Consider the following 9,228-nt stretch of genomic DNA (forward strand, 5'->3'; position numbering starts at 1 on the left):
AAGGAGGAAAGGAGGAAAGGAAGAAAGAAGGAAGGAGAGAGACAGTCTCGCTGTGTTGCCCAGGGTGGTCTTGAACTCCTGGGCTCAAGTAATCTTCCTGCTGTGGTCTCCCAAAGTGCTAAGATTCCACATGTGAGCTACTATGCCCAGCCCCATGGTTAGATTTAAGTTAAGCATTTCTGGCAAAACTTCTACCCCAGTGATGTGTACTTCCCATTGAATCAGGTTGTGCACTTACACTAAATTATCTTTTTCCTCATTTTGTCACTGTGGATACTAAACAAGCATCATCCAATAAATAAAATGTTTAAAAGGATAAATAATGTTAAAAACAGCTACCATGAACACCAGTTATACCAAGCATAGTGTCAGACATTTAAAACACATGATCTCATCATGTGAACCTCACAAGAGTCTTACAAAGAAACAGAGGCTCAAAGAGATTAAGTAATTTGCTCAAGGACACACACATACTGATAGAAAAATATGTGCATGTACATATGAACTCCAGCACATAAACATGCACATGTATACAATTCAACATGATCTCAAAGGTTCCTGGTCTTCCTGAGGACCTTTCAGGGATGAATTAAGAACTGCTACATTAGGCTAATCTTGAGGAGGCCTACCTAGTTCTCAAAGGTTGGCTTCCTATAGGGAAAAAACTAAAAATAAATTAACTGTGGTCCATATTAAATTCCTCCATACTTGGAAATCCTCTTATTTGGAGATGGATCACATTTCCACCACAGCCAAGAAAATAGGACAACGGTTCCCTAAATTATTACATTATTCTGATGTTTCATTTCTGCAACAAAATGAGAAAAAAACAATGCAGAGAATTTTTCATAAAGCTAAATATATTTTCTATGAGATAAAAGTGAGGAGGCATTTTCAATTTACTATAGAAAAATAACTAGTGTTCACAGTACATTCAATTTTATTTTTTGTAATTTTACTTTTCTATATAATTCAAAAGTCTGAGACCCATTGATTTAGGGAACTCTATGCAATTAGAATGATTTTTTTTTGAGAAACTAACTTGAATAAAGGAAGTTCAGCCCAAAAAGAAACCAGATCTGAAATATTTCTGAATTTCCCTAAAAGTGATCACAAAATATTTCAAAAGCTGAAAGTGTCAAGAATACTTTTTGTTTTGAGACAAACTCTCATTCTGTTGCCCAGGCTGGAGTGCAATGGCACCATCTCGGCTCACAGCAGCTTCCACCTCCGGGTTGAAGTGATTCTCCTGCCTCAGCCTCCTGAGTAGCTGGGACTACAGGCGTGCACCACCACACCCAGTTAATTTTGTATTTTTAGTAGAGATGGGGTTTCACCACGTTGGCCAGGCTGGCCTCGAACTCCTGACCTCAGGTGATCTATCCACCTCAGCCACTCAAAAGTGCTTGGATTACAGGTGTGAGTCACTGTGCACAGCCTAGAATACATTCTAATGGGTCTCTTAAAAGTATTTTACATTTGGCATCTGTATTATTACTAATAGTCCTCTTCCAATGTGTTGGTATTTCCTGCTTCTAAATAGGCCCTTAGTGACTTAGGTTAATTCACTCACTCCCTAATTTGTGTGAGGCATTCTGTTAGGTGCCTGGAAACACAGTCTGGAGAGCTTTTGCTTGCCTTCATGACTAGGGTCAAAGGTGTGGATGCCTCCCGCACCCCTCACCCCCACCTCCCAGCCTAGTATTGCCAAAGTACCTCCTTGTACATGATTATTTATGTTTGTCTCCCTCAACTGAGTGAATTCCTCCAAAGTAAACAGTATCTTATTCAATGTTGTTTTCCTAGCATAGTGCATGGAAAACTGTTACAATAAATAAGTAAATTGAGTATACTGTTGTTTTCCATGCTGGGGATAAGTATAAATTAGTGGAATAAATTGTACAGATGAGGAAACTAAAGCTCAGGAAAAAAATGTAATATGTCCAACATCATACAGCTAATAAATAAGTAGTGCCCAGTGTGAGAAAGCCTCATCCAGAGCTCTCTTCTACTCCATCATGCCACATCCCACACAGGGACAGGAAGAGTGAAAGATCTTAGATGTCTTCCAGGAACCTCAAACTCAGCATGTCCAAGGGTCCTCCCTTCTGGAAAACAAAAAGATCTGGTTCCCATTCAGTGTTCTCTTTCCCTGAAAACGTCATCCCCAGTTGCTCAAGAAAAAACTCAAGTCATTTCATGACTCCCTTTTCTCCCTATTCCCCCATCCAATCAATCAACAAATCTTATGAATTACAATTTTCAAACTTAGTGTCGGCCAGGCATGGTGGCTCATGCTTGTAATCCCAGCACTTTGGGAGGCCGAAGCAGGTGGATCACCTGAGGTCAAGAGTTCGAGACCAGCCTGGCCAACATGGTGAAACCCCGTCTCTACTAAAAATACAAAAGTTGCCAGGCACGGTGGCTCACGACTGTAATCCCAGCACTTTGAGAGGCTGAGGTGGGTGGATCATTTGAGGTCAGGAGTTTGAGAGACCAGCTTGGCCAACATGGTGAGACCCCATTTCTACTAAATATACAAAAATTAGCCAGGTGTGGTGGGTGCCTGTAATCTCAACTACTTGGGAGGCTGAGGCAGGAGAATCACTTGAACCCAGAGATGGAGGCTGCAGTGAGCTGCTGTGACTGCACCATAGTACTTCAGCCTGAGCAACAGAGTGAGACTCTGTCTCAAAAATAAATAAATAAATACAAAAGTTAGCTGAGCATGGTGGCGGGCACCTGTAATCCCAGCCACTAGGGAGGCTGAGGCAGGAGAATCACTTGAACCTGGGAGGTGGAGGTTGCAATGAGCCGAGATCGTGCCATTGCACTCCAGCCTGGGCAACAAGAGCAAAACTCCGTCTCAAAAACAACAGCAACAACAACAAGAACAACAAGAACAACAAGAACAACAAACTAGTGTCTCTCTAAACCCTCTGTCACCACTCTAGATCTAAGCACCATTATCCCTCATACAGACAACAAAAATTATTTGCTACTTGGTCTCTACACATTGACTCTGACCAAGTCTTCCCTTCAATCTCCTCTACTTAACAGCCAGGATAATACTTTAATATCATCCTACATATGCCATTCATCTAGTTTATTAAAGCCGGGCTAGGTTCTCATTACCCTTAGGATAAAGACCAAAATTCACCTGTAGCTCAGAGAACTGCCTACTCTCTAGCCTCTGCCCACCTCTCCAGCCTCATTCTTCATTCTAGTCTTTCTCCTCTTGCTCTGTCTCTAACTTCCTTTCAAATCCTCAGGTTCACCACTCTTCCCTTTGAACTTTGAACATGAAGTTCCCTCTGCCAGAGACCTTTGTCCCACTATAAGCATCTCCCACTGCCATCCTGAATTACTGCTTCCACTTACCCTCCAAGTCTCTTCAAGTGTCACTTCCTATAGGAAATCTTTCCTGATAACCCCAGACAAGGGGAAAGTACCATGTCAGGCACTCCTACTCAACCCTTTTGGAAATGGCATTCATCACACTTGCAATTATTTATTAAGTATATCCCCTATTCGAATATAAGCTCCATGAGGTCAGGGGAAGCATTTCTTCTCACTGATGTAGCCACAGTGCTTAGCCCATGGTAGCTGCTCAATCAATATAAATTGTCAGAATTATAGGTTGGGGCCATATTATAGAGGGCTATAACATCAGTAAACCAAAGAGCAAGGATCATTATCCCTTTGCAAATAAGTAAACTGAAGCAGAAAGAAATGAATAGTTATTTAAGGTCACAGAGACAGCAGTGATGAGGCCAAATCTAATGCTGCATTCAGCCCATTTCTCCTCCCTGGGACAATAAAAGAAACCTTGGTGACTAAGGAAGTATTTCAGAAGAAGAAAATAAGTTATGAGAAGATGGTGCATAAAAGGTCTAAGAGGACAGCTTCTGAATCTGCCTGTCACACTAGTTGCCTCCAGATGGACTTTCCACACCTAGAAGAGCACTGCTGTTACATAAACAAATATAGCCACTATCACACTCTTCCCCTTAAGAGAAGAGTATAAAATAACAAACTTCTTTCCTGCACAAAGGAGAAGAAACAACCGGGTGGGGGGTGGGGGTGGGGGGTAGTGGAACTGTTGTCCTCCAAGTATCTTCAAAAAACCAAACGGGCAGTTTGGCCACCTGGATTGCACAGGGAATAGGAAAGAAGAGAGGGTAAAGAACAGCCTTCCCACCACCAGCTGCAGCAAGGATGAGGGGAAAAAAATGTATTATATAAGGCAAGCCATTTGAAGACTACTTATGCCTTGGGAATTATGAGAACATTTCATGTAGAGCATTTAAAGACCTGGCTAACCCACAGGCAGTTCCTAATACAGGTGCCAGTGAAAGGAAAAGTGGCATGAGCCCAACTGCAGCATTTCATTGTTCACACGCTGCTGGGGCTAAATTATGTCTGTCACAGAAACTACAAACCAGACCAGGGGTCAGGCTCATTGCTGCTCATCCTGCCAAGCACAGACTGCAAGAAACAGAAAAAGCAAAGAAATTCTCCTCAAAGAGGATTCAGCAAAAATATTCACATAGTCTACATCCACCCAGGAGTTCCCACGTGAAGTGAAGGAGGACCAGGGAGGGTGTTCTGAGATTGGAGAGATGCTGGTGATAAGGGAGGGATTTTGAAATACAAAGGAAAACTGTAAACTGAATATGGAGAGATAGGGAAATAAACAGAATTTCAAGAGATGTGGGTGGGGTGGGGTGGGGTGGGGGAAGAAAGGAAAGTACAGGAGAGAAGGGTAGGGTGTCCAGAAGAGCAGAGAGTTATCAACAGAGAGACATAGAGGCAAAGGCTGACTGTTGATCTTTTCCCAAATCCAAAAGCTGCTCATTGGCATCCCAATAAATCACTCTACTACAAAGCCCATACAATGGACTGTCCTTTGCATTCAGCATCAAGCAGCGTTTAACGAAATATCACATAGCTACAACTTTGGAGACCTAAGGGTCTGGATTTAAAATGAATAAAATTGGCTTAGCAGCAGAAGACAACCAGTAAAGACTTTCCCTTATGTCTGACTCAGCTATGAAAAGGTTTAGCATTCTAGAGTTAAGCAAATACTCTGGCATTTCTCCTTCTTTTGACATTCCAAGAGGGGGTGTGGTTGACCCCAGGTCCATTCATTTCCAAGGTTGTAGATCTCTCAGCTAAGACTGGCCCCATCTGTTGTGGAGCCAGCCAGCTGTTTATCTCAAAGTAACATATTTATTGCCTTAATCATCCCTATAACTCTTACAAGAGCATCATATAAGTCAGAATGCTTTCTGTCCTGTTAAATGTCAGTTCGTTTTAAAAAACAACAATAACAAAACAACTACTATGCTCCTTGGTTCCCCTGACCAAAATTACTCTTCCATGGGCACCTTTCAGTAATGCCAAATGAAGGTTAACAGCGCTTCTAACTTTCCCTTTCTCTAATGTGTTAAAAGGAACCCGGCTTCCCTAATCGATCTCTTCAAACCGTTATTTGTGAGTAGTGACTATGCCTCAGGAAACAGCAGCTCATTATGGTACCATTGTCAGTGGCAAAGAGCCTATGCAATGTAATTTAAAACACACAAGCACAAATCTGTCGGCTCCACTTCCAAACAATCTTGAATCCAGCAGTCGGAGAACGGAAAACATTTAACAAAAACGCTGCTTCCAGCAGCCTCAAAGAACCTTCGTCAGACACGTGAAATGTTTCTGACTGGCACGGAGTGCACCATTAAAGGACACTGTCACCTCAAATCAGCAGAAAAGGCGAGACAAACGACATAGACAGACACACATATAACAAAGCCCCACAAAACTTAAGCACGTTCATCTTAAAAATTAACAACTAGTGCTCGTCCAAGCGGCATACAAATGTTCTAAAGTAGTGCGACCACATTAAATCACTGTCTCCATTTCTCCCCACGCATCACCCCTTCCCACTCAAACCTCAGCTCTCGGGCCGTGTGTGACAGGACTGCAGTCCCCCACCTCTGCCTTCCTCTGATTTTCCAAGAGCACTTCCCAACATCCTTCCTAGCCCAGCCCCCTCACCCCGTCTCCAAAAGGTTGAGAGGAGTTGCGACTAGGGAATTGGCAGGCACCCGTCCTCTGGCGGGGGAAGGTTGCTGGAGTTGTTCTTTGCAGTGACCCAAATTGCACAGAGCTTTTCCCCTTAGCAGCGCCTGCGAGCCTCTCCCCAATCCCCCCCACCTCCCCACCGCTCACAGCTTCCCAAAAGAAAACCTTGAGAACTAAGCGGGAGGAATAACTTGGTAGAAGCATTTGAATAAATCACTTCAACTCACCTGGTTTGGGATTTTTCTCCCCACCCCAGGCATAAACAGAAATGATGTGCGAATGAGTCACGCACGCAAGGCAAGGTCTGCGATGTCCTGAGTCCAAGGGCTGGAGTCAGTCCCTGCCCTGGTGCTGCTGCTACTCTTAGCTCAGCTGGAGCGAGCGGCAATCGCAAGCCCAGCAGCAGCAGGGGGTGGAGAGACCGTAGCACAATGAATGCAGTGGGGCTTTTGCAATGACATCATCCCTCTGTCCAAACGTCCCCAATAGCCATGCTCAGGGGCGGTGCTTTCTGGGAACTGTAGTCTTCTTACGTCCTGGAGGGATACCGAGGCAATCGCCGGAACTACAATGCCCAAAATGCTCCAAAGTCGGACGCGCCCAGAGTGAAGGAGCAAAGGGGACTCGGCCGCCATGTTGGGAATACTGGGAAGATTCCGCGGAGCCCGGCAGAGGTTTTAGGGGTATGCGGGAGTCAAGTGGTGGTTCAGTGGGGACAGTGAGGTGGAGGACGACCTGGTCGGATAGCCGCGGGCACGAACCTGGGAACCAGAAGGTGGAGGCCGTGCTGGGGACTGATGTAGGGCGGGACCAACTGGAAGCCGCATCAAGAGGCCCAGTGAGCCTCGGTCTCAGCTCCTGAAGGCGTTGCATGGGGCCCTACGCTTCCTTCTCCATTTTTTAGCTAAGAGATTGAGAGAGTCGGTTTACTTTTGGGCTTGGAGTATCATTTAGATCGGTTAACAATACAGTTGAGAGAGTTGGTGTCTTTTGTTGAGGTGCGAGGACCCCAGGCGGCGACCCTCGCCTCTATTCGGAGAAGCCCATTTCCACTCACGGAGTTGGGGTAGTCCTCCCAAATCCTTTTTTGTTTTGCCGTTTGTTTTCCAACCCCCCTTCCCTCTCCCCAAGGTTTCAGATTCACTGATTTTTCATACAGGAATGATTAACAAAGGCGTCCGAAGAAATCGTTGTTGGAAGGTGACCAAGCTGGAAAGAGACGTTGCTTTGGCCCTGCAAGTAAGAAAAGAGACGGAGCAGCCTGAAGGAGTAACACTAAATTTAAAATGACACTTTTTTTTTTTTTTACCAACCAGCGAAAGCAGATGTTCAAAGGGGATATTGGCCGGGTGCAGTCTCTTATGCCTTTAATCCCAGCACTTTGGGGGCAGAGGCAGGGGGATAGCTTGATTCTAGGAGTTGAAGCCGAACCTGGGCAATATACGGAGACCCCGTACCGTCTCTGCAAAAACATTAAATAAAAAAATTATCTGGGCATGGTGGCGTACCCCTGTAGTTCCAGCTACACTAGAGGCTGAGGTGGGAGAATTGCTTGAGCCCAGGAGGTTGAGGCTACAGTAAGCCAATATCGTACCACTGTGCTCCAACCTGGGCGACAGAGCGAGCCCGTGTCTCAGAAAAGTGGGGAGGGGTAGGATACTATTAATGATAAGCCTTCTGACGTCTGGCAGTAGGTTCCAGAGTAACATCGGTCATGGATAAATTTTTTTTTTTAACTAAGTGACTGAAACCAAAGTTACTTGTCTTTTGAGTGATTTCGCACGGTATCTCAAAATGAACTGTACTTTTTTTCTTGTGCCACTGAAACAATGCTGTGTGTTCTTTTTCAGAGTCTATCACACTAAGATGAGAAATGTGTTTTCTTCCTGAAGGTGTCTGATGTGTAAAAATACTGATATACTTAGGGCTGTTTCCTCCCTTTCCTTTGCACGTTATTCTGAAACAAAATTAACTAGTTACTTTGCGTCATTGAAGGTATGCACTTCACCTCTATGTTAGGAGTGAATAAAAAATAGATCCTCATATCAAAGAAAGGCTAGACAGAATGATTAAAAATGACCAAAACATGTTAGAAACAGTCTTTCAGATGTATGCAGATGGTAATTACAAAAACACTTTTTCAAAAAATGATTGTATGTGTCATGTTTCTGGGAACAAGTCAAGATGAATGAGTTTGATTTTTAAGCAGAAGTAGTATGTGTTGGTGTCATCCGTGAATACCACAATGAAAAAGGCTCAAAGTTTTTGTTACTTAGAAACTTCTCTAAGTAATGGTGGTAAGTACAGGAAAAGGAACAATGTCTACCATTTTCTTTCTAACCTTCAATTTAACTATTGTAATGTTGTAAGCTTAATAGAGATTTACACTTAGGCTTAATTTCAAGCTCTTCAATTATTTTTCGTGGTTGGTGATTCAGGTGTATTCTCATGTCTTATGTAAATTTATCTTGAGTTTGTTCATTTTATAATGTATTTCTTTATGTAAGCCATAGCCTTGTCAGTTTGAGTTATATGGAAGACAAATTGTAGGGAAAAAGAGCTACAAACTACTCAGAAACCTTCTGTCTGAGCTGGGCATGGTAGTGCATGCATGTAGGGTTAACTACTTGGGAGGCTGAGGCAGGAGGATCACTTGATCCATTAGTTTCAGGCTGCAGTGAGCTATGATTGTGTCACTGCACTCCAATCTGGGCAACAGTGAGACTATGTCTGTTTTTAAAAAAGAAAGAAATCCTGTGTTTGAAAAGTGATAGGTGTAGAATACAGTGATTTCTATAATTTGTCATGTGTTTGAGTAGTTTGAAGTTTTTCTGTCTTTATATCTAATAGACATCTGACCATAAAGATAGAAGAAATCCTGCACTCTTTAGAGATTTTATTTATAAAATTAATATTTGAGGAGTTGGGGAGGCCAGCTTCTGAAAAAATAACCGCAGTGTCCTGGAGAAACACTGCAGGTTAGGAAAACATTGTTAAAGTAGAATTAGGAATGTCTAGAGGAGGTAAAGCTTTTCATCTCTCAAAAAAGAATTAGGGCCAGGTGCAGTGGCTGACACCTGTAATCCTAGTGCTTTGGGAGGCCGAGATGGGCACATCACTTGGGGCCAGGAGTTCAAGACCAGCCTG

General features: G+C 43.5%; 1 protein-coding gene and 1 long non-coding RNA gene across 5 annotated transcripts in view; one reads left to right on the forward strand and one right to left on the reverse strand.

Moving 5' to 3' along the window:
- The window catches only part of RAB30 (RAB30, member RAS oncogene family), a 98,968-nt gene extending 92,428 nt beyond the window's left edge, over positions 1-6,540 (reverse strand). For 2 of the 4 annotated variants that reach the window (XM_011996411.1, XM_011996416.1), the window contains exon 1: positions 6,309-6,540. The gene's annotated coding sequence lies outside the window, so the exon portion shown is untranslated. Of the gene's footprint in view, positions 1-5,949; positions 6,081-6,308 lie in introns of those variants that run through there. The other 2 variants (XM_011996415.1, XM_011996413.1) reach the window with 2 other exon arrangements.
- Positions 6,541-6,683: 143 nt separating this feature from the next.
- On the forward strand, positions 6,684-8,591 carry LOC105551245. Its single transcript, XR_001007840.1, has 3 exons — positions 6,684-6,764; positions 7,241-7,430; positions 7,932-8,591. It is a non-coding gene; the product is annotated as an uncharacterized LOC105551245 (long non-coding RNA).
- Positions 8,592-9,228: the final 637 nt, after the last annotated feature.

This window comes from Mandrillus leucophaeus, unplaced genomic scaffold (genome assembly GCF_000951045.1).
Source record: "Mandrillus leucophaeus isolate KB7577 unplaced genomic scaffold, Mleu.le_1.0 Scaffold512, whole genome shotgun sequence".
Taxonomy (NCBI): Eukaryota; Metazoa; Chordata; class Mammalia; order Primates; family Cercopithecidae; genus Mandrillus; species Mandrillus leucophaeus.